Raw genomic sequence first — 26,769 nt, 5'->3', positions numbered from 1 at the left:
TGTAAGAATTCTATATCCAGTGGCCTAATTGACATCTCTTGGGTACCTCAGATGCACTTCATCCCGAAAAGAGATTCCCTTTTCAAACTTGGCCTGGTTCCATTCTTACTTACCTCAGTGAAGGGTATCACTATTTCATCTATTTTCTCAGAACAGAAACCTGGTCTTTTCATATTGTCAAATAGTGTTTAACTTTCTAAATAATCTCCAATTGTCCTTTTCATTTCTACCATTACCACTTCCATTTGAGTAGTTGTTTCTTTTCTGGACTGTTGCAATAACCTATAACTTAACTATAAGTTAACCTATAACTTAACCCATAACCTGTCACTTAACTGTCATCCACACTGGCTGAGCACTAGTCCATTCTCCTCGTTGCAGATAGAGTTAATCGCACTTTTCCAAATACACAAGTTTGGTCATGCCCCCGTTTAGGATGAATGGAGCTCCTTAGCGTGGCTGCACCGCCTTGAACGCATCTGTGCCAGACACACTGCCCTCACCGTTAGGCCTTCCTATTGCTCTTCCTTCTGCCTGGAAATCCTTTTCCTTTCTTCTCTCTGGTAAAATCTTAAAAATTTTATTCAAGACTACTCAAGTGTCATTTCCTCAGGGAAGTTTTATCAGATTTCCCTTATTTCTGTACTTTTTCTTCACCATGTATATCTGTATATGTCATTTTACATTTGTTGGTTTATTACTTGGTATATGTCTGTCCCTCCCACCAGATTGTAAGTTTTATGAAAATAGACATCATATTGGTGTTCACCACCAAGCACAGTGCCTGACACATAACTAATATGTTTTTGAATGCCATGTTTTGTATTTTCATCCTCAGCTGCCCCAGTGTAGGATTTCTAGATTTTTTTTATCTTTTTCTTTTTTATACCCTATTGTTGAGAAGCAGGAGACTAGATTCTACAGCTTTCCATTACTGATATGACTGTGTGGGATGCATTTCCAAGAGTGTTGTATATTATATAGTTCTTTGTGAAAGAATTCTCTCTATAGGCTAAGTTATATATGAGGGAAGTAAAACCAGTTTTAATTCATGCCACTTACTTAGAAAATGACTGAAGAAAAGCTCATCAATTCAAATTGGTTTAACATATAATCTTGGTATTGCTTGAGGCCTTTTCATGCTTGCTAAATGAATTACTCATTTTTATTATATTGACAACAGGGTGAAATTATTTCAGGAGCCAGGTAGATAGTATAGGTCTAGTTGAGAGCTGGAAAATTAAAAAATAGAAGTGTTGTGGTAGCTGTAATAGTCTACCTTGGGTTATTACCCGTGGTTTTTTTCCCTCATTTGTTACAGTGTAAGTCACTGTGAGCCTTTTTTTTTTTCATGTTGGAATATAGTCAATTTATAATGCTGTATTCATCTCATGTATAGCAAAGTGGTTTATTTATACATATATCTCTTCTTTTTAAGATTCTTTTCCCATATAGGTTATTACAGAGTATTGAGTACTATTTTATATTCAGTGTGTGTGTATATTAATCCAAGGCTTCTAATTTATCCTTTCCCCCACCTTTCCCGTTTGGTAACCATAATTTTGTTTGCCTATGAGTCTGTTTTGTGAATAAGTTCAGTTGTATCATTTTTCAGATTCCACATAGAAGTGATATCATATAATATTTGTCTAACTTCACTTGGTACAATAATCTGTAGGTCCATCCATATTGCTGCAGATGGCTTTATTTAATTCTTTTTTATGGCTGGGCAATACTCCATTAAATAACACCACATCTTCTTTATCCATTCATCTGTTGGACATTCTACCTTGGTTTACGGTATGTGGGGTTTTTTCCTCCCTTTTTTGTTACAGTGTAAGCCAGTGGTTCTTAGTAGTCATTGAGAACTCAAGAGCTTTTGTTTTATATGGGTTGTAACTTATGATACTTACTATTAGAAATTAAAACATGTTTATTAATTTAAAATATTATACCTAATACATGTTAAAATAACTGAAACATTGTAATTAAAAATAACCGTATTTTCCAAAACAGCAATTTAGTGAGAAGAATATTATTTTACAGTTTCTGCAAATCTCTTTACTGTCTGGCTGGATAGAAGACCTCTGGATACTCCTGTCTGCTTGCACACTCAGTCTGCTACAGTATGGTACAACTTCTGTCTCATACTAAATATGTAGTTGGAAAAGGGGAAAGTATTTTAAGAGCATTTTCAGATTATTGTAGATGATATTCTTTGATATTATACTAAAATTCAGCAATGTTAATTTCCTCAAGGTTAATTGCAGTGCGGAATCTGAAACCACATCTATCTATGCTTTGTTACATTAAAACATACTGGTTTTCATGCACTTCGGATCTTTTAACCCATGCATGGTTTTTACGCAGATCTTCCAAATGTTGGCATAAAAGTCACATTCGTGAACACTACCACTGATCTCATCAGAAAAGGCTTTTAAGTAATGGAAAATCACAAAGTTCACTGTGGTGGATACAAGTTTTCCAAAGTTCTAATTATCACTTGAAATACCCAGTTTTATCATTGACAACAAATGCTCTCAGTTGCTTGAAGTGAGGGGCTCACTTTGTTCATTTTTGGAAAAATGTCTGTCAGTTACTCGGGTCTGAATAGCCACATAGTTTGTCTGTTAGCCGCTCTTTCAAGTAAAAATGGTATTCCTTGGGGAAAAAAGGCTAAAAATTTTTGAAATAACCATGATACTTCCGAATACAGAAGTACTCTGTATACTTTCTGATTATCAGTTCCGTTCAGTTGCTCAGTCATGTCCCACCCCGTGGACTGCAGCACGCCTGGCTTCTCTGTCCATCACCAACTCCCAGAGCTTGCTCAGACTCATATCCATCAAGTTGGTGATGCCATCCAACCATCTCATCCTCTGTCATCCCATTCTCTTCCTGCCCTCAGTCTTTCCCAGCATCAGGGTCTTTTCCAGTGACAGGTGGCCAAAGTATTGGAGCTTCAGCTTCAGCATCTTCCAGTGAATATTCAGGACTGATTTCCTTTAGGATGGATTGGTTGAATCTCCTTGCAGTCCAAGGAGCTCTCAAAAGTCTTCTCCAACACCATAGTTCAAAAGCACCAATTCTTCAGTGCTCAGCTTTCGTTATAGTCCAACTCTTATATCCATACATGACCACTGAAAAAAAGCATAGCTTTGACTAGACGGACCTTTGTTGGTAAAGTAATGTCTCTGCTTTTTAATATTCTGTCTAGGTTTGTCGTAGCTTCTCTTCCAAGGAGCAAGCGTCTTAATTTCACGTATGAAAGTGAAAGTCACTCAGTCGTGTCTGACTCTTTGTGACCCCATGGACTGTACAGTCCGTGGAATTCTCCAGGCCAGAATACTGGAGTGGGTAGCCTTTCCCTTCTCCAGGGGATCTTCCCAACCCAGGGATTGAACCGGAGTCTCCTACATTGCAGGCAGACTCTTTACCAACTGAGCTATCAGGGAAGCCCTTTTAATTTCATGTACAATTTTGATTATACAGAATGGTAAAAAGACATCAGTTCAAGGGTGAAGATTTAATAAAATAATTTTTAGTCCTTCATGAAGACATTCTTAAATAGTGAAGTTGATTCTTTTATCATGAGTACATGAGGATGAAGAATATAATGACAACCAGTGCCGTTCAGTGCCACTGCCTTAAATTGTGCTAAGATTGCCAGTAGTTTTACCCTACCATTGCTTTTGCATTCTAAGTGCAAATATAAGCACAATGAGAAAAGACAGTGTCTTAGCTATTATGAAAATAGTTTGACCCAGGGATCCCCAGGTTTCTAAGGTTCAGCAGTAAGCTATTTTAGGGTTGAACCAATCATCCCACACATCCCCCTTCAGTTTCTGGTCCAGGATTTTACACAGAAAAGGTGCTCAAAAGATATTTGTTTAATGAATGTGATTTGATGACATTTAAACAGGACAAAACTTGATGAATAAATTTATGTAGCTGCCTCCATCCATCCAAGCAGGCTTGATCAGGCAGCTTTCCCATAGACATTGGTGAGAGCAGGGTGAACAAATGGAATGTGGATGATAATATACTTGGTAAATGCAAATGATGAAATACCTGAATATAAGGTGATATTGAAATTAGAATTAACTGATTTCAGGAATGCACAGGAAAAGGATGCAAGTTCCTACAAAGCCAACACTTTGATCCTTGTTAGGTTTCTCTTAAAGAGTCTTCTACTTTTTGAGTCTTTAAATTTGTAATGGTCTAAGAAAGGATCCTCAAGTTAAGATGGATCTGATCTGACAAGCAAACATCTCATTTAAATTTCAATAGGTTGCAGCTTGTGCTTAATCTAGTAAAGTCTTCAAAAAGAGTTACTGAAGGTGAATGTTAAAAACAAATCACTTTTTATGAAGAATAGTGACTAAAAGTCCTTGGTCTAAATAAACTGCAGACCCTGGTAGTCATTTTCCTCTTTAAGGAAGGATGTCCAATGAATGCCCTAATGTGTATTTTGGGGCAAGAAGTTGGGTGATAAGATGGTGTGATATACCCTCTTTTATACCCTCTTTTAAGTGTAGAAGCTTCAGTTCATCTAGCTAAGTTTTGATAATCTCAAAATTTGTTAAATAGTACTTCTCTTGCTTTGAAGTGATTAGTTTGTTACAGGTTTTCTAGTTTAGGGCTAGGATATAGGAATGGGCAGTAAATTGGGATTTGAAATGGGAAGGAACAGTGTTAGTTCTAAACCATCCCAGGTCTTTCTCTGCTCCCACCCCCAATCCCTACTTTTAAAAAACCTCTCAACTCCTAGTTTAAATAAAGATTGTAAGAGGTAAGGCATTTCTAACCATCAAAACCACACACTTTTTTGTTTCATGTTAAAAATTCCTGAGTCTCCTTTAAACATATTGTAAATTTTTGTCTTTTTCGTCTTTGGAAAGTCATTGCTTCAGTTTAGAGTGAATACTACCAAAGAGTTGGATAAGGTAGGCACTAGCTAAACTTTGGTCATCATCATACCTATTTAACAGTAAGAGAGGATTCAGCTAGTACAGGGGTGAGTTACTATTTGAGAGTCATTTATGTGTTCTTCTTGTCATAAGTGCCGTGTCCTGGTTAGAAACCATTTAAAATCACCAAACTGGAAACTACCAGTCACCTTTTAAGGCTGTCATAAAAATAAGATTAACTTTGTTTTATGACGTCCTTAAAAGACCAAATTCTGTTTTAAAACTAACCAAAGTAAAAAGTCTGTTTTCAGAGTTGTACGTGGAAATGTAAAATAAAGTCAAAAGTAATCCATGTATTACAAATTAAAGATAATTTATGTATTACATTTCCTGAACAGATTTAATTCTGAGCTCTGTGTGCAAGGCACCAATGGGAATGGTTGCGATAGATCTTTTATGGAATACAGGTTTCAGATTGTTACTTGCTTGTAAATAAACACATGAAAACCTACTTTCAGGACTCCTACTTTAAATTTTCCAGAGAATTTTCTCACTGATAAAAGATACATTTGTAACTATTATTGCTGTAGTACCATATCCCAGTTAAGTAGTTTGCAATGAAGGTTAAGTACTGCTTACTACTTTGATATAACTTCTGTAGCTACCACCTTTAAATTTTTTAAAATACTAAAGGCATAAATAAGGATGTAGAACAATATAATGAATACCATATATCTTCTATCCAGCTTAAAAAATAAAATATCTCAGATAATATTGAAGCCTCCTGGCCATTCTTTCCCCATCCTTTCCCTTTCCATCTGTGACCATTATTCTGAATTTGATGTTTATCATTCCCCTTCATTAAAAAAAAACAACTTTATGTGTTTTATCCATAGGAAAGATAATACTGTGTTGTATGTTTTTAAACTTACATGAGATTAATGCATGTAGTTATAGTTTACTCATTTTACATGCTGTATATTTGTTTCAGTGAAGTATAAAAGTAGTATATAATCTTTGTAGAGAATTTTGAATATAAAATATAAAGATGAAAATTTTGTAGCCCTGTCATCCAGAGATACCACAGTTCCCTTTGATTACCCTGCTTCACACTTACATTTATGCATTTTCTGGGTACATTTTAATATTAATGGGATACAGTTTAATGGATTACATAAAACTGCAAAATAGCCACATAAGGGCTATAATCCTTTTTTAGTTGAAAAAGAAAATGAGCTTTCCATATTAGATATTCCACATAGACCAGGTATTCCACATATACCTAGTAACTTTGCTATCTATGTCAATTATTGATGGTATTTCTTAGTGTGGAAACACTGTATAAATGGCATCTGGGAAGAGTTAGATAGTATTAACATCTCAAAATTTAAAACTGAAATTTTTGTAGTAAACTTAGCAGATAAATGACACCTCTTTAAATATGAAGTAGTTTTCTGATTTTATTGATTAAAATGAAATAAGGTATTTAGGTATGCATCTAATATATGTTCAAGATCTATATGAGGGAAACTACAAAGCTCTAATGAAAGAAGAGCTAAAATAGATATTAATGGATAGGAAGACTCAATAGTGTTAAGATGTCAGTTCTTCCCCCCTTAATCTGTAGATTCAGTGCAGTCCCAATTAAAATCCCACCAAGTTACTTTATGGATATCAACAGACTGATTCTAAAGTTTATATGGAGAGGCAAAAGACCCAGAATAGCTAATACATTATTAAAGAAGAACCAAGTTAGAGGACCAACACTGCTTGACTTCAAGGCCCACTACGCTGCTGTTGCTGCTGCTAAGTTGCTTCAGTCGTGTCCGACTCTGTGCGACCCTATAGACGGCAGCCCACCAGGCTCCCTTGTCCCTGGGATTCTCCAGGCAAGAACACTGGAGTGGGTTGCCATTTCCTTCTCCAGTGCATGAAAGTGAAAAGTGAAAGCGAAGTCGCTTAGTTGTGTCCAACTCCTAGCGACCCCATGGACTACAGCCTACCAGGCTCCTTTGTCCATGGGATTTTCCAGGCAAGAGTACTGGGGTGGGGTGTCATTGCCATCTCCGAAGACCCACTATAAACTATAGTAATCAAGGCTATGCAGAATTGGCGAAAGAACAGACAAATAGATCGTGATACAGAATAGAGGGCCCCAAAATAGATTCCTATAAATATAGTCAACTGATCTTTGACAAAGGAGCAAAGGCAATACGATGGAGGAAAAATCGTCTCTTCAACAAACGGTGCTGGAACACCTGGATATATACCAGCCAAAAAATGAATGTAGACACAGACTTCATACTCTTTATACAGATTAACTCAAAATGCATCATAGACCTAAGTGTGAAACACAAAACTATGAAACTCATGGAAGATAACATCAGAGAAAATTTAGATGACCTTGAGTATGGTGATGACTTTTTACATACACCAAAGGCACAACCCATGAAAGAAAGAATTGATAACGGGTACCTCCACGCAGTTGGATATTATTTAGCATTAAGAAGAAATGAGTTAAAGCCAAGAAGAACATACGTGTGTGCTAAGTCGCTTCAGTCATGTCCGACTCTGCGACCCTATGGACTGTAGCCCGCCAGGTTCCTCTTCTGTCCATGGGATTTTCTAGGCAAAAATACTGGAATGGGTTGCCATGCCTTCCTACAGAGGATCTTCCTACCTAGGGACCCAACCCTAGTCTCTTGCATTGCAGGCAGATTCTTTACCTGCTGAACCACCAGGGAAGCCCCACTGTTAAAAGTTCTTAAAGAGGACCAGACTTCTAGTTAAAGTTCTATATAATCGATATAATTCTGTTTGTGTGTGCATTTGTACATGCCCCAAACTGCAGCAGAATTGTGTATCAATAGGGCTCTATCAGATCTTATCTGGGTATGTATCCAGTTCACCTGAGACAGTCTTCCTAATATACATTTTGGACCTCATGGTTGAAAATCTTCTGGTGCAGAATCTTGGAGTTGTTTTGTTTTCCTCCTTACTTTCTGCATGCTAGTTTGTTAGGATAGGTGCAAACCCACCTCTCCAGTGCCCCCCAGTGGTTGTCTTTGCTTTGCAGGAGGATGCCTATTGATGGGAAAGCTCATTGCTTCCTAGCAACTACCAGCTCTGTCTTCACACCCCTATTAGAAGAATGATCTGTTTGCAGGAATTCTGCCTTGCCTACCTTAACTTCTTGCCTATTTGTTCTTATTGAGGTCACGTAATATTTATAATTCCTTTAATAATTCTCTAATATTAAATGAGAGGTCATTTTCGGTAAAGCTGTTTCTTCTCTAGGTTTAGACATCTCCATTTTTTTCAACTATTCCTTATAATAATTGACTTTTTCACAGTCCCAATGTACTTTTAATTTTTAACATCTTTAAAAAGTAAAGTGCTCACAGTACAATGACAACAGGAAATGTCCAGTTATGAAATTTGGTCTTGAGGTGATAAAAATGCTCCCAAAATGACAATTTAAAAACATAATCTACCCCTCAAAAAATACGATTCCTGACTTTAGAGACAGTTGTGAATATTGACTGGTAAGGGAAGGGAGGGTGACTTGCAGGTAGAATATCCTTTCACACCTACCTTAAAATTACTGTTCATTTTCTTCTAATCAAAGTATAAGAATAAAAATAGGTTTTCCTAAAAAAAAAAAGTGCCCAGCACTAAATACAAGTGTGATCAAGCTGATGCAGAAAGCACCTTTCATTATCCACAGTCTGCATATGATGCTTGTCATGATTCTTATTTCCGTACTAAATTTAGTGTGCATCAGCACTCCCTTGAGTTTTTTGTTTTGTTTTTCTATGATGATGACACAAGTCTTCATCATCCTGTGTTCTTCTGCAATGGGGTTTTTTAACCCAAAGTTCAGGATATTATGTTTATGCTTGTTAAAATTTATCTTGTGAGATTTTACTCATTCATTTAGGCTGTTTGAGTTTTTTGGAATTTGATTTTACCCTTCAAGTGCAGACTTTCCTATTTCTTGCGTCTCTGGTTATTCACCTATTTGATTAACATATCTTTTCTGTTTCTTTTCAGTTTCCAAAACAGTTGTTGCCTTTTTTTCCCCACTTGTCTTTCTCAGTGGCAGATGCCATCTTGTATTTCTTTGATGAATCTGTATAGCTAAACATGCACCTCAAACAATACAAAGACATACATTTGCAGAGCCCCTAGGAAACCGTAGTGTGCCTGAATCATGTTGAACATTAAGAAGCTTTATAGCTAGTTTTCTTTGACATTTATTAATTTTGATTATTCATTCTTTTGGTATTTTGAAGCCGATTCTTCTGTGTTTTCATCTTTCTCTAAACTTTTCTGTGTGCGTTTGAAAAGCTTGCAAGTCCCAAGGACTGTGGCTATCATGCCTAGTATGTAACATGACCCTGGGGCCAATCTCTAAGGCAGAGGTCTTAACAGGAGGCTGATTCTTGGGTCTTAGTTTCCCAACTGCATGATGGGAGATTTGAATAATCAGGGAGCTTTCACTTGTCCTCTGTGGAGTCCTAAGGAGCTTCAGATGGTACTGCAGGAGGTGAGGGGGATGAATACCTATGCTGTCAGCATTCCCCAGCTCCTTCTCAATAGGAAGTGTTCTACTTTTGTCTTACATTTTGAAGTTCTACTTTGGATTCTGTTTAAAGAAAGTTCTCAGAGGACATTGGGTAGTTTTGATGGTCTATATATGAGTCTCTCTGATTCCATGAGCTTAGAGGTCACCCTCAGATTTTTCATTCACTGAAGGGTCGAGGGGCTTATCATGCTGTTTGTCTTTTCTGTCCCAGATCTGGGATTAACCCCCCACTCATCATCCCCCCATTGTAAAAGTAACTACATAAAAGGAGGAAAAAATCTGTAAAAAGTCTTCATGATTTCATTGTGCACAGCAGAAAAGCCTTCTTGACAGCTTCAATGTACCTTTCTAGATTCTTTTGTTTTTCCATAATCATATCTGTAACTTTTGTTTTTCTAATGAGACTACATTCATTCTAGCAGATTTTTTACCCTGGTTTTTTGTTTTTGTTGTCCGTTTGTTTTGTTTATTTGTTTTTCCAGTTAACAGCAGTATATTGTGGACATTTTTCTGTGTCAGTGCCTATCAGTCTACTTCATCCTTTAATACTTCTGCAGTATTTCTCTGACCAGTGATCTGTAACTAAACAGTCAGAGGAATATTCCTTGTTGCACACACAACATGTGGACTCTGTTCTAAAGTATGAACCTACTTTTATTTGTATCTTATTACTGGTATACTCATTTGTTTCAGCAGTTTACTCTTTATTAATTCTTTTTGGGGGTTGTGATATTTATTTTTTTCCAGTTGCTTCTCTTTCCTCGGGTTAGATTATACATCACAACCTCAGAAGTATTATCCCAGTGAAGCTATAGATACAGATAACCCTTTTGTTTTAGGCAATAGCTTTAATTTGGTGTCCCCTTTAATAGTTACAAGACTGTTCTTAAGAACAAAATCTTGGCAGACAGAATTATACTTTTATTCCAGTATATTACTACTGATGAGAAAAGCAGTTAGTTGACTTGTTTTGACCCAAGTGAGCTTAGTTCTAAGCGCCTAGGAAGGTAGGTGACAAGCAGCTTTTGGTGGTTTGACAGGCAGCTGCGGGGTGTCTATTGTGGCCCGGACTAAGCGGCTGCTACTAAATGTATATGGTAAATTACATTTGATGGTCCCTTTCCCCCTTTTGTTTCTTAGAATTTTATCAAAGATCACGTTGAGAAACTGGTAGGAAAAATATTTATTTTTTTATTCTTATAGGATGGTTATTACTTTTTTTGTACAGCGTTCTGTCATTTTTCAAGTAACTTCTTCTAAACAGATGCAACATTTCTGTAGTCATGGAAAAATTCTGGTGATTTTTTTTGAGCAGGAAATATAGTGTAAATGTTTTTTAAGTAGCTTATATTTCTTTAGAGACTTAGGATAGCATTTCTCCCTCGTCTTTTAACTTTAGGCATATCTTGTACAGGTTAAACAAATTCTAAAATGGAAATGTTATTCCCAGTTTGAAGTGGAGTCATTTTAATTTTATATTCAACCACTTTGCAAATTTTATTCTTGAAACATATGTGCTTTTTTACTTTTCTCTAACTTTATTTCCTTATCTAGGATTCTAAGATTTTAAAACTTTGATTATATGCTATTCTAGTTTTAATTTTGGAAGGAATTCAATATATAATTTGTTTTAATGGATTATGTAAATATGGAGATTTTTATTTTTGAATAGGTACTATTCAGATTTAGATGTCTGACACTGAAGTGTTTATGGTAGGGACCATTATTTTGCTATTTAAAAAGGTTTATTGTTATTTATACAAAATCTCTTGAGTATTCTTCATCTTTGTCTTAAAATGTATATCATATGTTATTGTCCAATTTAGGAGGTTCTGATTTCTCATTCATTCAGTAAACAAATTTGAGTGATTATTGGGAGCCTTGAACAGTTCTAGATGCTGGGGATAACACTGAATAAAACAGAAAAATGTTTGCCCCCATGAGTTTACTTTCTAATGGGTTGAATGAAAAGATAAATATTCCAAGGGGAAAATTATGTCAGCTTAAGATTGTCCCCATATCTTTCAGACAGTTAATCCTCAAACATACCAAGGCTGCAGTGGAAAGCTGGGCTGGATATATAACGGACTTTTGGCTGACTATAATCATTGACTGCAATTTGACTCAACCACTAGTGGTCATATTTACTGTCTGTTCTCTTTCTTACCACTTTCATTTTCACAATTGTGTTAATTCTTAGTGAGGATCTATTTATTGTTGCTTAAAAATGATACCTTCCCTAGTGTTTTACAGTTAAAAAATATTTTCACATTTCATTTTTTAAAGTGGCTATAGCATAATAATTTTGGTTGAACCATATGAAATTGCTGAAGTTTCGGATCTTTAAAAAGCAGTTTCACATTGTTCAGTCTAATGCTGTGTTGTGTGTGTGCTTAGTCGTGTCTGACTTTGTGACCCCATGGACTGTAGCCTGGCAGCCATGCTCCTCTGTCCATGGAATTTTCCAGGCAGGAACACTGGAGTGGGTTGCCATTCCCTTCTGCAGGGGAATCTTCCTGACCCAAGATCAAACCAGCGTCTCCTGCCTCTCCTGCATTGCAGGTGGATTCTTTATCGCTGAGCCACTGGCAAAGCCCAATACTGTGTTGTACCTACCTTTAAAAACAAGATATGAACATGTTTTAGTAATCGTAAAGCACTGTTATGCACACCGACAGACCTTGAATTTTGTTTCTATCATTTACTATTTGCTTTAGAACAATTATTTAACCTCATTGTGCCTCACTTCATCATGACAGTGATCCTAGAGCCATGAGGATTACATAATACATTATAATGTCACTATATATGTAAAAGTCCTTAGAAAAGCACCTAGCATGTAGTTAAGGGTCAATAAGTGTTAGCTGTTATTACCATTACTACCCTATGAGGTAGGCATCATCCTTGTCAGTTTTGCAGATGATCAAACAGAAGCTCATAGAGATTTTATGATTTTATTCCAAGGTTATGCAACTAGAAATCAAAACCAGGCATTACTGATTCCAAGTTCTGGCTTCTTTTTGCCTACACTACAGCTATCAGGGAAAGAAAGAAAAGAAAAAAAAAGAAGAAAGACTAGTCACATAGTAATTTGTAGAGTATATCCTTGAATCTCTCCAGCATTGTTACTTATCCTGTTTTCATAGACTGTTTTGACATCCATAAAGAAAAATATTTGACAGAAATCTGATAGATAAGTAATTGTGACCTAGTGTTATGTTGTTACCTTAGAAAGGGTAATAGTGGCACTTTTATAGCCGATTTGTCCAGAAATGAATGAACCCAAATAATAAATGTTTATCTCAGTATTTTTAAGAATGCAAGTGCAAAAAAAAAAAAAAGAATGCAAGTGCAGTTCTTAATTATATTCTTCCAAAAAGGAGCGAAAATAAATGTTTAAGAACATTTAAAAGCACCTAAAAGCAGTTTAAAAATAGCCTCCAGTTCACAACATGCCACTCCACAGTTTCCTGTGGGTATATAATGGACATCTCAGTTGTTCCTCTGACATTCATTCCCATCCCAGTAAATAGCTATTAAGTTCTTCTGGCTGCTCAAACCAAAAACCTTGGAATCATTTTTAGACTACTCTCTTTAACTGTACCCTGCATCCCAATTGTCAGGAAATCCTGACAGCTGTATCCTCAAAACATGCAGAATCTGACTACTTCTTATCACCTCTGATGCTGCTATCCTGGTCCAAGCCATGCTCATCTTGCAGAAACCTTATAATTGGTCTTCCTGGTTCCACCCTTTCCTCCCTTCAGTCTACTCTCAAATACCAGCCCAGAAAATCAGTTTACATCTTCACTCTTGCTCAAAACCTTCCAAAGATTTTCCATCTCATTCAGAGTAAAATCCAAAGATCTTATGTAGCCTTCAAGGTCCCACAGGCCTGAGCCTGGCTAATCTCACTGCTTCTTCTCCCCTAGCTTAGGGTGCTTCAGGTTTATGGGCCAGTTTGCTGTTCCTTGATCACACCAAACATGCTCCTGTCTCACCATCTTTGCATTTGCTATTCTTGCTGCCTTGTATACTCTTCCCCCACGTGTTTCATGTTGTCTCCTTCACTTCCTACAGATCTGCGCCCAGATATGGTCAGAAAGGCATTTCTTGGCCTGCAGCCTCTCTCGTCCCCACCTCTCTACTCCCTAAAATATTGTGTATATATTTGTTTAGTTTATCTCCTTCTGGTAGGATGTAAAACCCAAGAAGGGGAGTACTTTTTAAAAAATTCATTGCTCTTTCCTCTGTGTCTGCATCAATGCTTGACACGCGGTAGGTGATTTTTATGCATATGTTGATTGAATGATTTTAATTTCTTGGCAAGGCATCTGTTTTTCTTCCACTGCATTTGATGTTATTGACTTCTCTCACTTGCCCTCCATGATACTTGCTATCTCCTGATTCTGATTTTTTTCCTTCCAGCTTCTTACTTGTCTTCATTTGTTGTTTTTTTCCTTCCTCAGTATGTTCCTTTGAATAGTCTCCTTTGCTTCTTTTATCACCTACTTTACATTAATTATTCCTGGCCAGTTTTATTCATGCTCTGTGCTTTCATTACCATCTCATTTTTGATAAGTCTCAAATGACACCTGCATCAGAGGCATCCATGCATCACAGCTCCAGATCTGGGTATCTCTTTGGACAGTTCCTGTAAATATTGTCATGCGCTGTCCTCCCCTGCAAATCTGCTCTTTTACTCTTCTACCTTGGTTAATAAGCCACTCTTGAACCCAGGCCAGAACACTGGCGTCATCCTGGATTTAGCTTTTCTTCACTGTTCTCATCAAGTTGTTCACTAAATCCTTTCCATTTTCACCCCCTAAGTATTTCACACATGCTCTCCATCTCCATTTTCTTAATTCAGGGCCCCACTAGCCCTGCCTGATTGGCCATTGAATTAGTTACCTGACCGGTTGGACTGCCTCTAGCCTCTGCCTCTCCAGGTGATTCTTCACACACCTGGAGACTGTTTGCTCCTTGCCACCTTTCGTAATGCTTCATCCTGCAGTCTAGAACCCTAAGGGTGACCAGGAGTTACTGCAGTGGGCCTTCATGCCTTGTGGTTATTCCTAGACTGAACCGACAAATACTGTCTCTCTCAAAAGTATTGCTTACACTTGTGTTTTCAAATAAACTACGTGATTTATGGGTTTCCCTGTGGCTCAGCTGGTAAAGAAGCTGCCTGCAATGCAGTAGATCTGGGTTTGATCCCTGGGTTGGGAACATCCTCTGGAGAAGGGAAAGGCTACCCACTCCAGTATTCTAGCCTGGAGAATTCCATGAACTGATAGTCCATGGGGTCGCAAAGAGTTGGACATGCCTGAGCGACTTCCACTTTCAAGTGATTTATAGTATACTCTTTTCATAGAAAATTTGTTCCCCCCACCCCACTCCCTGCTTCCCTCCCAGACCATCCCTCCCTTCCTTCCTTTGGTGGTTATAAATGGATCTTCGGTAATATTGAGTACCACTGAGCTATAAGATGAAGTACAATTTATTTTGCGCAGTAGATAAGGCCCCCAGCATCTGGCTTCCCCCCAGCTGAACCTCTGGTATAAGTTCGCTTGGTCCTGCTCCATATGTTACACTGTTTCCTCTGCTCTGAATACTTGCACCGCAGCCTCCTTCCTGCTCCCAGTGACACTTCTCAAATAGCTACTTCTGTAACATCTTTCCTGATCGGAATAAAATCCAAACTCCTTTCCAAGGCCTATAAAGGCCTTACTTGATTTTTTCCAATCTTATCTCCCTCTGCTGTTTCCCTTTTCACCAGACTCTTCCTCTGACTGCCTCCTTACCCATTCAGGTCACAAATCAAATGTGCCTCATCAGAGACCACCCCCCTCCGCAGCCATTTTCTTATCATATTGCCTTACTTTATCCTCTGCATAGCAGAAATTCTTATTTTTTCCTTTATGTCTTTATTGTCATGGCTCCTTCCTCTGGAATGTAAGTTCTTTGAGATGAGACTCTGCCTTCTTGCTTATCACTGTGTCTCTTTCCTAGAACCTGGTTCCCAGTAAATTAAAAAAATTTTTGTTGTTGTTGGAGTATAGTTGATTTACAATGTTGTGTTAGTTTCAGATGTACTGCGAAGTAAACCAGTTATATATATACACATATATCCACTCTTTGTCTTTTCCCATATAGGTTGAGAAATGGAGTATTCCTGCCATACCAGTAAACAAGGATGTCACAGTCATGAGCAATTTCGACCCTCCAAATGTGAATTTCTGAGCCCTAAGGGGAACCAGGAAGCAAAATAATACCTGTGATCTGGCAGCCATGAGGCTGCAGCCACTCCCTACAGTGAGCACTGAGGAAAAACACGGGATATTGGCCCAAATAGCTGAGATGCATACGAAAGGAATGATTCCAGTGAGCCCAGACTCTTGCCTCTTCCCATACATAGAAAAGGGGAAAGTGCCAAATACCTGGTTTTCTTTACTTCACAAAAATACTTTTTGATGTTCAGACTGCCTGCCCTTTGTTTCAAACTTCTGTGTAACCTGACTCTCTGCGCCCCCCACCTGCCCCCACCTCCTTGGAGCAGTTCTCTCAGGGTTATTTGAGATGCTGTCTCCTGGGCTTGAAGTCCTAAAAATTTCCACTGAATAAAACATACCTCTCAACTTTAAGATTGTGACTGTTTTCTAAGTCGCCAGGCTCATGATTGAGTAGAGTCCCCTGTGCTGTGCAGTAGGTCCTTATTTATTATTTTATGTATAGAAGTGTGTATGTCAATCCCAGTCTCCCAGTTTATTCTCCCCCCTTACCCCTTGGTAATCATAAGTTTGTTGCCTACATCTGTAACTGTTTCTGTTTTGTAGATAAGTTCATTTGTACCCCTTTTTGTTGTTCAGTCTCTAAGTTGTGTCCAGCTCTTTGGGACAGTATACTGGCCCAGATAGCTGAGATACATACGAAAGGAATGGTTTCAGTGAGCCCAGACTGCATGGACTGCAGCACGCCAGGCTTCCCTGCCCTCCACTGTCTCCTGGAATTTGCTCAAATTCATGTCCATTGAGTCAGTTATGCCACCCAACCATCTCATCCTCTGTCGCCCCCTTCTCCTGCCCTCAGTCTTTCCCAGCATCAGGGTCTATTTCAATGAATTGGCTCTTTGCATCAGGTGGCCACAGTATGGAGCTTCAGCTTCAGCATCAGTCCTTGCAATGAATATTCAGGGTTGATTTCCTTTGGGATTTACTGCTTTGGTCTCCTTGCTGTCCAAGGGACTCTGAAGAGTCTTCTCCAGCATCTCCTTTTTGGTTTCCACATATCAGCAATAGAGTATGATGTTTGTCTTTCACTGTCTGACTTGCTTCTCTCAGTATGAAATTCTCTAGGTCCATCCATGCTGCTGCATGCGGCATTGTTTTATTCTTTTTTTATGGCTGAGTAATATTCCGTTGCATAGATGCACCACATCTTCTTTGTTCATTTGTCTGTCGATGGGCATTTAGGTTGCTTCCATGTCCTGGGTATTGTAAATAGTGCTGCAGTGAACATTGGGGTGCATTTATCTTTTAAATTATGGTTTTCTCTAGATGTATGCCCAGGAGTGGGATTAATGGATCATATGGTAGCTCTATTTTTAATTTTTTGAGGAACCTCTATACCAGTCTCCATTCTACATTTCCACCAACAGTATAGGAGAGTTCCCTTTTTCCCATACCCTCTCTGGCATTTATTATTTGTAGGTTTTTTTTCAATGATTACCGTTCTGATCGGTGTGAAGTGATACCTCATTGTAGTTTTGATTTGCACTTCTCTGATACTTAGGGATGTTGAACACATTTTCATGTGCTTTTTAGCTGTGTATATGTCTTCTTAAATATTTGTTGATTGATTGGATTATCTACCCTCTCCTTTTTATACATTGCGTTGTTGAGTCTTTGTTGCTATTAGAATTTGCAATCTCCAGTGCTGGAACGAGCGGGCATTGTAAATGGTCAAGGCAGTCCAGGAGTGGACATCTTGAAGAGATCTTGTTGGTAAGAGCATGTTCTTCTCCCTCCACCTAGTCAGTTGTTGCCAGTTTGAAATGATAATAAAAATTAGCATTTAATGGAGGTGGGGGCATTCTACCGAGTCCTTAATTATTTCATTTCATTTAATCCTGACATTAACACTATGAGGAAGGTATTAATACATTATTACCAGTTTATAAATAGAGTAACTGCTGTACATGGAGAGGTTAAGTGTAACTGTTCTAGCAAATGACAGAACTGACTCTCCAGCCCAAGCTTTAACACAGTACTGCTTACTGGCTTACCCAGATTGTCCTGATTTTTTAGGAAAAGTCAGAAATCTGGAATTTTTATTCTCTCTATTTTAAAATGTTGGCAATTTGTTCACACTAAAAAAACAAACAAAAAATAGTGCAAACCAAACAAAACAGGTATGAGGGGCTGCTTTGGTTTATATGGTTTCTCTCTGAATAAACTGGAACTGCTTATGATCCTACCCTTACGATCCTGGTACTCCAGTGCTAGGTGGATGGTTGTAGGGACAGATGGCAACAGTCATTTCCGATTCTGCTTCATTTTCTTACTCCACGGTAAAATAAAGCAAAATAATGCCTTATGTTTCTGTAGCATATTGCAGTTACAAGGTGTTTTCATATACATTGTTTGACTTTTTAAATTTCAATTGGTGCTGCCACCATCATACTGTATGTATGTGTCCCTTAGCCTTCAGTTTCACAGTGGATCAGAGGAAGTAAAATGCAGAAAGTAAACCAGGAAGTGATGAGTGTTAGGCTCACTGCTTAGCCTGCTTTTCAGTATTAATCAGTATTGCTGTTGCCCCATTGATCTCATTATGTGTAACTCCATGTGTGAGAAAGCATGCTTTAAGTGTTATTTATTTTAAACTAATGAGATAATACAGTATCCATAAATTATATACAATTTATGTAAAATGCATTCAGTATTGGGGTTTTGGTTTTTAGATTTTGACCCTTCTGCAAATACTTAATTTCTAGTGACTAATCTGGTTCCCATTTTTACATGTTTTTTAAAAAAATTTCTAAATTTATATAAATAATAATTATGCAAATAATAATTTATATAAATAGTAGGGACTTTCATACCATTTAAAATTAAATTTAAAATATTTTTTATAAAATGGTATAATGATTACAAGCATTAAAATGTGAGCTCAGTTCTTCATTTTTTACCCCAAGAAATAGGTCCCTTGTCCTCTTTTTTAAGACAAAACAGCAACAGTTTTGTTCTCTTTCCACCTTTTGGAGGTAGGAGTGGGTAGTTAGCTAAATAAGTCATTTACTACAAATGAAGAAAAACGTGAAACCAACTGACCACCCTGGTGTTGACGGAAGACAGTGGCTTTGAAAGACATTGCTTTGGCAGCTTATGAGTTACATTCATTCCTGTGGCAGGGAAGAATTCTGTCAGGTCTTCCAGTTTGTAGAAACTATTCTTTCACTAGTGCTAAAGAACCTGCCTGCCAGTGCAGGAGACATAGAGATGTGGGTTGGATCCCTGGGTTGAGAAGATCCCAGATCCGGAAGTGGGGCACAGCAGCCCACTCCAGTATTCTTGCCTGGAGAATTTCGTGGACAGAGGAGTCTGGCTTGCTACAGTCCATAGGGCTGCAAAGTGTGGGACATGACTGAAGCAGCTGAGCATGCACACTAAGGCAGAGATGGTGGGCGTTGAAGGGTGAGGGACTGGGATGAGTGACTGCAGATGCAGTTTGAAAAATCAATTCGATGTGCATATTTTATAATGCAAATTCCCTGGCCTGTCAGTTCAGTTCAGTTCAGTTGCTCAGTCCTGTCCAACTTTTGCAACCCCATTGACTGCAGCATGCCAGGCCTCCCCTGTCCGTGACCAACTTCCAGAGTTTACTCAAACTCGTGTCCATTGAGTTGATGATGCCATCCAGCCATCTCATCCTCTGTCATCCCCTTCTCCTCCCACCTTCACTCTTTCCCTGCATCAGGGTCTTTTCTAGTGAGTCAGTTCTCATCAGGTGGCCAAAGTATTGGAGTTTCAGCTTCAGCATCAGTCCGTCCAGTGAATATTCAGGACTGATTTCCTTTAGGATGAACTGGTTGGATCTCCTTGCAGTTCAGGGGACTCTGAAGAGTCTTCTCCAATATCACGGTTCAAAAGCATCAATTCTTTGGTGCTCAGCTTTCTTTATAGTCAAAACCATAGTTTTGACTAGATGGATCTTTGTTGGCAAAGTAATGTCTCTGCTTTTTAATATGCTGTCTAGGTTGGTCATAACTTTTCTTCCAGGGGCAAGTGTCTTTTAATTTCATGGCTGCAGTCACCCGCTGCAGTTTGAAACCCCCCAAAATAAAGTCTGTCACTGTTTCCATTGTTTCCCCATCTGTTTGCCATGAAGTCATAGGACCAGATGCCATGATTTTAGTTTTCTGAATGTTGAGTTTTAAGCCAACTTTTTTTACTCTTTGACTTTTCATCAAGAGCCTCTTTAGTTCTTCACTTTCTGCCATAAGGGTGGTGTCATCTTCATATCTGAGGTTATTGATATTTCTCCTGGCAATCTTGATTCCAGCTTATACTTCATCCGGCCCAGCGTTTCTCATGACGTACTCTGCATATAAGTTAAATAAGCAGGGTGACAATATCCAGCCTTGACGTACTCCTTTCCCAATTTGGAACCAGTCTGTTGTTCTATGTCCGGTTCTAACTGTTGTTTCATGACCTGCATACAGATTTCTTAGGAGGCGGATCAGGTGGTCTGGTATTCCCATCTCTTTAGGAATTTTCCACAGTTTGTTGTAATCCACAGTCAACGGCTTTGGCATAGTCGATAAAAAAGAAGTAGATGTTTTTCTGGAACTCTCTTCCTTTTTCCATGATCCAACGGATATTGGCAATTTGATCTCTGATTCCTCAGCCTTTTCTAAGTCCAGCTTGAACATCTGGAAGTTCACAGTTTGCGTACTGTTGAAGCCTGGCTTGGAGAATTTTGAGCATTACTTTGCTAGTGTGTGAGATGAGTGCAATTGTGCAGTTGTTTGTGCATTCTTCGGCATTGCCTTTCTTTGGGATTGGAATGAAAACTGACCTTTTCCAGTCCTGTGGCCACTGCTGAGTTTTCCAAATTTGCTGGCATATTGAGTGCAGCACTTTCACAACATCATCTTTTAGGATTTGAAATAGCTCAACTGGAATTCCATCACCTCTACCAGCTTTGTTCATAGTGATGCTTCCTAAGGCCCACTTGACTTGTCATTCCAGGATGTCTGGCTCTAGATGAGTGATCACACCATCATGATTATCTGGGTCATGAAGATGTTCTTTGTGCAGTTCTTCTGTGTATTCTTGCCACCTCTTCTTAGTATCTTCTGCTTCTGTTAGGTCCAGACCATTTCTGTCCTTTATTAAGCCCATCTTTGCATGAAATGTTCCCTTGGTATCTCTAAATTTCTTGAAGAGATCTCTAGTCTCGTTTTCCTCTATGTTTTTGCATTGATCACTGAGGAAGGCTTTCTTATCTCTCCTTGCTATCCTTTGGAACTCTGCATTCAAATGGGAATATCTTTCCTTTTCTCCTTTGCTTTTCTCTTTCTTCTTTTCACAGCTATTTATAAGGGCTCCTCAGGCAACCATTTTGCCTTTTTGCATTTCTTTTTCTTGGGGATGGTCTTGATCTCTTGACTCCTGTACAATGTCACAAACCTCCATCTTTAGTTCTTCAGGTACTCTGTCAGATCTAAACCCTTGAATCTATTTCTCATTTCCACTGTATAATCATAAGGGATTTGATTTAGGTCATACCTGAATGGTCTAGTGGTTTTCCCTACTTTCTTCAATTTCAGTCTGAATTTGGCAATAAGAAGTTCATGATCTGAGCCACAGTCAGCTCCCAGTCTTGTTTTTACTGACTGTATAGAACTTCTCCATCTTTGGCTACAAAGAATATAAATCTGATATCAGTATTGACCATATGCTAATGTCCATGTGTGGAGTCTTCTCTTGTGTTGTTGGAAGAGGGTGTTTGCTATGACCAGTGCATTTTCTTGGCAAGACTCTATTAGCCTTTGCCCTGCTTCCTTCTGTACTCCAAGGCCAAATTTGCCTGTTACTCCAGGTATTTCTTGACTTCCTACTTTTGCATTCCAGTTCCCTATAATGAAAAGGACATCTTTTTTGGGTGTTAGTTCTAGAAAGTCTTATAGGTCTTCATAGAACTGTTCAACTTCAGCTTCTTCAACTGTTCAACTTCAGCATTACTGGTTGGGGCGTAGACTTGGATTACTGTGATATTGAATGGTTTGCCTTAGAAATGAACGGAGAGCATTCTGTCGTTTTTGAGATTGCATGCAAGTACTGTATTTCGGACTCTTTTGTCGACCATGATGGCTACTCCATTTCTTCTAAGGGATTCTTGCCCACAGTTATAGATATAATGGTCATCTGAATTAAATTCACCCATTCCAGTCCATCTTAGTTCACTGATTCCTAAAAGGTCAATGTTCACTCTTGCCATCTCTTGTTTGACCGCTTCCAGTTTGCCTTGATTCATGGACCTAACATTCAAGGTTCCTATGCAGTACTACTCTTTACAGGATTGGTCTTTACTTCCATCACCAGTCACATCCACAACTGGGTGTTGTTTTTGCTTCGGCTCCATCTCTTCATTCTTTCTGGAGTTATTTCTCCACTGATCTCCAGTAGCATATTGGGCACTTACTGACCTGAGGAGTTCATCTTTCAGTGTCTTATCTTTTTGCCTTTTCATACTGTTCATGGGGTTCTCCAGGCGAGAATACGAAGTGGTTTGCCATTCCCTTCTCCAGTGGACCACGTTTTGTCAGAACTCTCCACCATGACCTGTCTGTCTTGAGTGGCCCTACACGGCATGGCTCATAGTTTCATTGAGTTAGACAAGGCTGTGGTCCATGTGATCAGATTGGTTAGTTTTCTGACCATTCGGTAAGATCCAAATCTTGGGTTGAAGATATACACGGAATAGTGTGGGATAGAGTTAACATGCCCAAGCATGTTATGGTCAGAGACTGTGCTCTGGGACAAAGTAGGGAGGTTTGAGGAACACTTGATTAGAAGGCCAGAGATGTGGGTTTAAGTTTTGATTTTGCTGTGAAGTAGAGCTGTGACTTTGGGTCTCAGCCTTTCTGCATCTCAGTCTGTAAAATGAGAATATCAGACTAGTTGACCTCCAAGATCTTAGGCATCTGGCTAAAAATAACTCTCTGTGAGCATCTAGGTCTGACTGGTTATCAAGATAAGAAGACATATATAGTTAGGGGATCCAAAGTGAATAATTACGGGTTTTCAGCCAATTATATTAGGGTATTCTTTGTACTTCCTAACAAATTAAATAGCAGAGGAAAATTTATGATTGGAAAAAAAAACATGAGTCTCCTGCCTTTTCTCTCCTTCCCACCCCATAGCCCTATGGTCCAGAGACAACCTTTAAAAATGATTTCACCATTTGTTTTTAGCTTCTCTTAGAATTACTGCCATGAGGCTTAATAATATGTGTAAACTTCTGTTTCTTGAATTACCAACTTTAGACCATATCTGTGGACTTTTTTAGTATGAAAAATAAGAATTTAAGTTACTTTTTCTATTTCCTCCTTTCTCCCCCATTTTTTGATATTTATATTTTTGAAAGTATTTTATTAATTGTCTTTATAGTTTCAAATTGATAGACTTATTTTTTGATCCATCAGCTTTCAGTCCACCAACGCCCCGTTTTGTAGAATCGCGTTATAAGTGCCCCATGCACTAACCCTCTTTCCAGTGTTCCAGGCTCTGGGAGCCATGCTTGACTGTACATCGTTGTGGTTAGTATTTTTAGTTTGTCTGCCATCCCCAAGTATTATGCGCTTATCTTTATGTTTAGGTTACTCTTTTTACCACATTACATTTCTTGGCCTTCTTTAATAGCCATGTCCAGAATCATAACTGTATGAATACTCAAAAAGTTTTATGTCTCTTAAGAGCTAAGGAAGTAATTGGGTATGTACTTAAAGACTTAACTTAGTAAACCATTCATCTACACATTTATTCAATGGATATTTATTGAATATCAGACTTGTCATCACAATTGAATTTACAATAGTGAAAAATTGGAAACAACCTAAACAACTTCAGGGAGTTAGTAAAATCCCTGCTATGCATTTTCATAGAGAATGCTCTTTAAACATTAAAAAAAAAGATTTTAAATGTTAATAACATAAAAAATTCTGTTCTATAGTAAATTTTAAAATATTTCTAAAACAATATATACACTATAGCCTCACTTTTGTCTAAAAAAAAAAAAAAAGAGCAACCATGTAAGAAATTCAGGGGAAGATGCTAGAAGCATGAATTGTTGTTCAGTTGTTTGGTGATATCTGACAATTGGGACTCATGGACTGTAGCCCGGCTGGCTCCTCTGTCTGTGGGATTTCTCAGACAAGAATACTGGCGTGGGTAGCCATTTCCTTCTCTAGGGGATCTTCCCAATCCAGGGACTGAACCTGTAAATCCTGCACTGGCGAGTGGATTCTTCACCCCTAAACCACCAGGGAAGCCCAGAAGCATGCATGCCAAATTGTTAATTTGGTAATGTGGCATCTCAGGTGGTGTTGATTTCTGTTTCTTTCTTTTTTTTCTGACTTGTGTTTTTTCAGTTACCCAAAAAGAACATGTGTCACTTTTATGATAACTTTTTAAGCTAAAGATTAAAAAATTAGAGTTGCCAGTTTTTCTTGAAATAGTGTATTAAAATAATCTAGGAGTACCCGATAAGGTTCAGTGAATATTTGTGAAGTGGATGAGAGAATGGTTGATTCCAGAGGTTTCTGGATCTATAGTATTGACACTTATACATTCACAGTTTTATCCAGAAGCAAATCCTAGTTATCTCAAAAGAAAAATCATGCATTGAAAAATCTAAGAAATGGCTTTAACTGAATGTTGGCTGTGTAATGGCAAATCCAGCAGACTCGAGGCCCACTACAGAAGCAGCCAGGCAACAATGCTATATTTCACAGTAAGCAGGATCTGAATAAAAGTGTCCTTTGTGCTTGTGAGACTGAGGGGTGGGACTTGGGGCAATTCATGTTATTTCTCTTTAATGGAAATTGAGTCAGCCTCTAATCCTGCTGTCATGTGACAGCAACTTATTTGATTTTTTGGCAGTTTGGGGAGCAGCTGTGGACACATGATTTTTCTGCAAAAAGAGCCAGCTGCATTCTTACCCATTTGAAAATGCCTGAGTATACTAAGCTTCCTATCCACCATGTTTCTGACCCAGCGGTAACTTCAGCAACTCACTTCCTTTTAATTGATATTTGTAGCTGTTAATAAGCATCTGAATATTTGAGAATGCATTTTCTAATCCTTTTTATCATTGTCATCAACATTCATTAGGTACCTTCTCACTCAGGGCACTGTGACAGACACAGGGTTGTAAGCTGTAATGTGGAGACGACTTTCCTCTTTGACAGGTGGGTCAGCATTATCCTTAGAATCATTTTGTTTTCAGCAGGTTAAATTACAGTGTAAAGAAAGAATCTGGTGTGAAGGCAGCGGAAAGCTGTGTACCTTTGGTCCCCAGACTCCTGAGTCTGCCGTCTGGGTATTCACTCCCGTCCTCTGGCTTTGCCACGTGCCTTCACAAGCCATTGCCTCAGCCTGCAGCCAGCCCCCTTCTTTCATTCTGGCACCTGACAGACTCCTGGCTGAAGACTCTGTCCCGCCTTCACGATACCTGCTCAGTGTCCTTGTAGTCCTCTCTTCTCAGTGCTCCCTTATCCTTTGGTGATGATTATCACTAGAATATGATTTTTTCTTTTTTAAGGAAGAAGTTTTCATTTATTAAAAAAATATCTTTTGGGGAGCAGCCTGTGGGATCTTAGTTCCCTGACCAGGGTTTGAACGTGTGTTCCCTGCATTGGAAGCACAGAGTCTTAACCACCAGACCTCTAGGGAAGTCCTGGAAAAGGCTTTTTTAAAGGCAAAAAGCCTTCTAAGTTAATTTTATCAATTTGTACTTATTTTTTTAAGCTCTTTTAACCAAGGGTCCAAGAAATACAGTCAGGGAATTGGGTAGGCAAAATTTCTATAATGAGTAAAAGAAAGCTTTGCTTTTGATTGTGAACACCTTTAGGGTGAGGGAGCGACACAGACAGTCGCTTTTCCTATCTTTGCAGCGTTGAATTATCACAAGGGATGGATTTGCTTGAACTATTGTATGAACCTATTTTATTAGAAAATTCTTTAACAATGATTAGAAGCAAGTCATTTCAAAACTTAAAAATAGAATGTAGAAGAATTGTACTGTTCATTGTGGCAGTAACAGCCAGTTGTAGCTATTTATATTAAAAATATTTAAAACTAATTGTCACGTTTCATGTGGTCAGTAGGCACATGTGGTTAGCTAACCACATGTGGTTAGTGACTGTTATTATTTTGGACAGTGTAAATTGAGAACATTTCCATCATTGCAGAAATTCCTGTTGGACAATACATCAACTCTTCTATAGGTTCTAAAGCAGTACTGTCTAAGAACCTATAGAAGAATTGATGTATTTTGAAGCATTTGGTGGAGTAGATTCACCTATTTAATACAGAAGGATGTTTATTCCAGTCAAATTTTAATTTCAAGCACAGCTTGAAATTCCCTGTGCTCTCCTTAGGTTTTTCCTTGGTTGTGGCACCCTCTAGTGTTTCAGCTTTGTTTAGATCACAAACTCCCAATTTTCTCCCAATGTAAAAATAAATCCTCTAACTTTCCCTTTGAGATTTCTATGCTTTATCTGTCTTTATGTGGAATAGTAATACTAGTAATAATAGGTTACACTTAACTGCTAAGTCGCTTCAGTCATGTCCGACTCTGTGTGACCCCACAGACGGCAGCCCACCAGGCTCCGCCATCACTGGGAATTTCCAGGCAAGAACACTGGAGTGGGTTGCCATTTCCTTCTCCAATGCATGAAAGTGAAAAGTGGAAGTGAAGTCGCTCAGTCGTGTCCAACTCTTAGCGACCCCATGGACTGCAGTCCACCAGGCTCCTCTGTTCATGGGATTTTCCAGGCAAGAGTACTGGAGTGGGGTGCCATTGCCTTCTCCTACACTTAACTAGCACTTATTATATACCATGTTCCATTTTAAGCCCTTTTATAAAAGTTGGTCCAAAAAACTCATTTGGTCCTTACAATAATTCTATGAAGTAGTTTCTATTAATCTCCCCAACTAAAAGACTAAAACTACGGTGTAGAAGCCAAGTGGAACTTGTCTAAGG

At 38.4% G+C, this 26,769-nt stretch overlaps 1 protein-coding gene across 7 annotated transcripts in view; it reads left to right on the top strand.

Annotated features, from left to right (window-relative positions):
- NRF1 (nuclear respiratory factor 1) overlaps positions 1–26,769 on the top strand; it is a 127,293-nt gene that overhangs the window by 10,571 nt on the left and 89,953 nt on the right. Inside the window, exons 1-2 of one of the 7 annotated variants that reach the window (XM_013963502.2) lie at positions 17,319–17,501; positions 24,897–24,973. The exons of 4 other annotated variants lie outside the window; for them this stretch is intronic. The gene's annotated coding sequence lies outside the window, so the exon portion shown is untranslated. Of the gene's footprint in view, positions 1–17,318; positions 17,502–24,042; positions 24,783–24,896; positions 24,974–26,769 lie in introns of those variants that run through there. 2 more of the 7 variants (XM_005679464.3, XM_018046931.1) reach the window with 2 other exon arrangements.

This window comes from Capra hircus, chromosome 4, assembly GCF_001704415.2.
Source record: "Capra hircus breed San Clemente chromosome 4, ASM170441v1, whole genome shotgun sequence".
Taxonomy (NCBI): domain Eukaryota; kingdom Metazoa; phylum Chordata; class Mammalia; order Artiodactyla; family Bovidae; genus Capra; species Capra hircus.
Note: the sequence above shows the minus strand (reverse complement) of the source record. Positions and strands in the feature narration are given on the sequence as shown.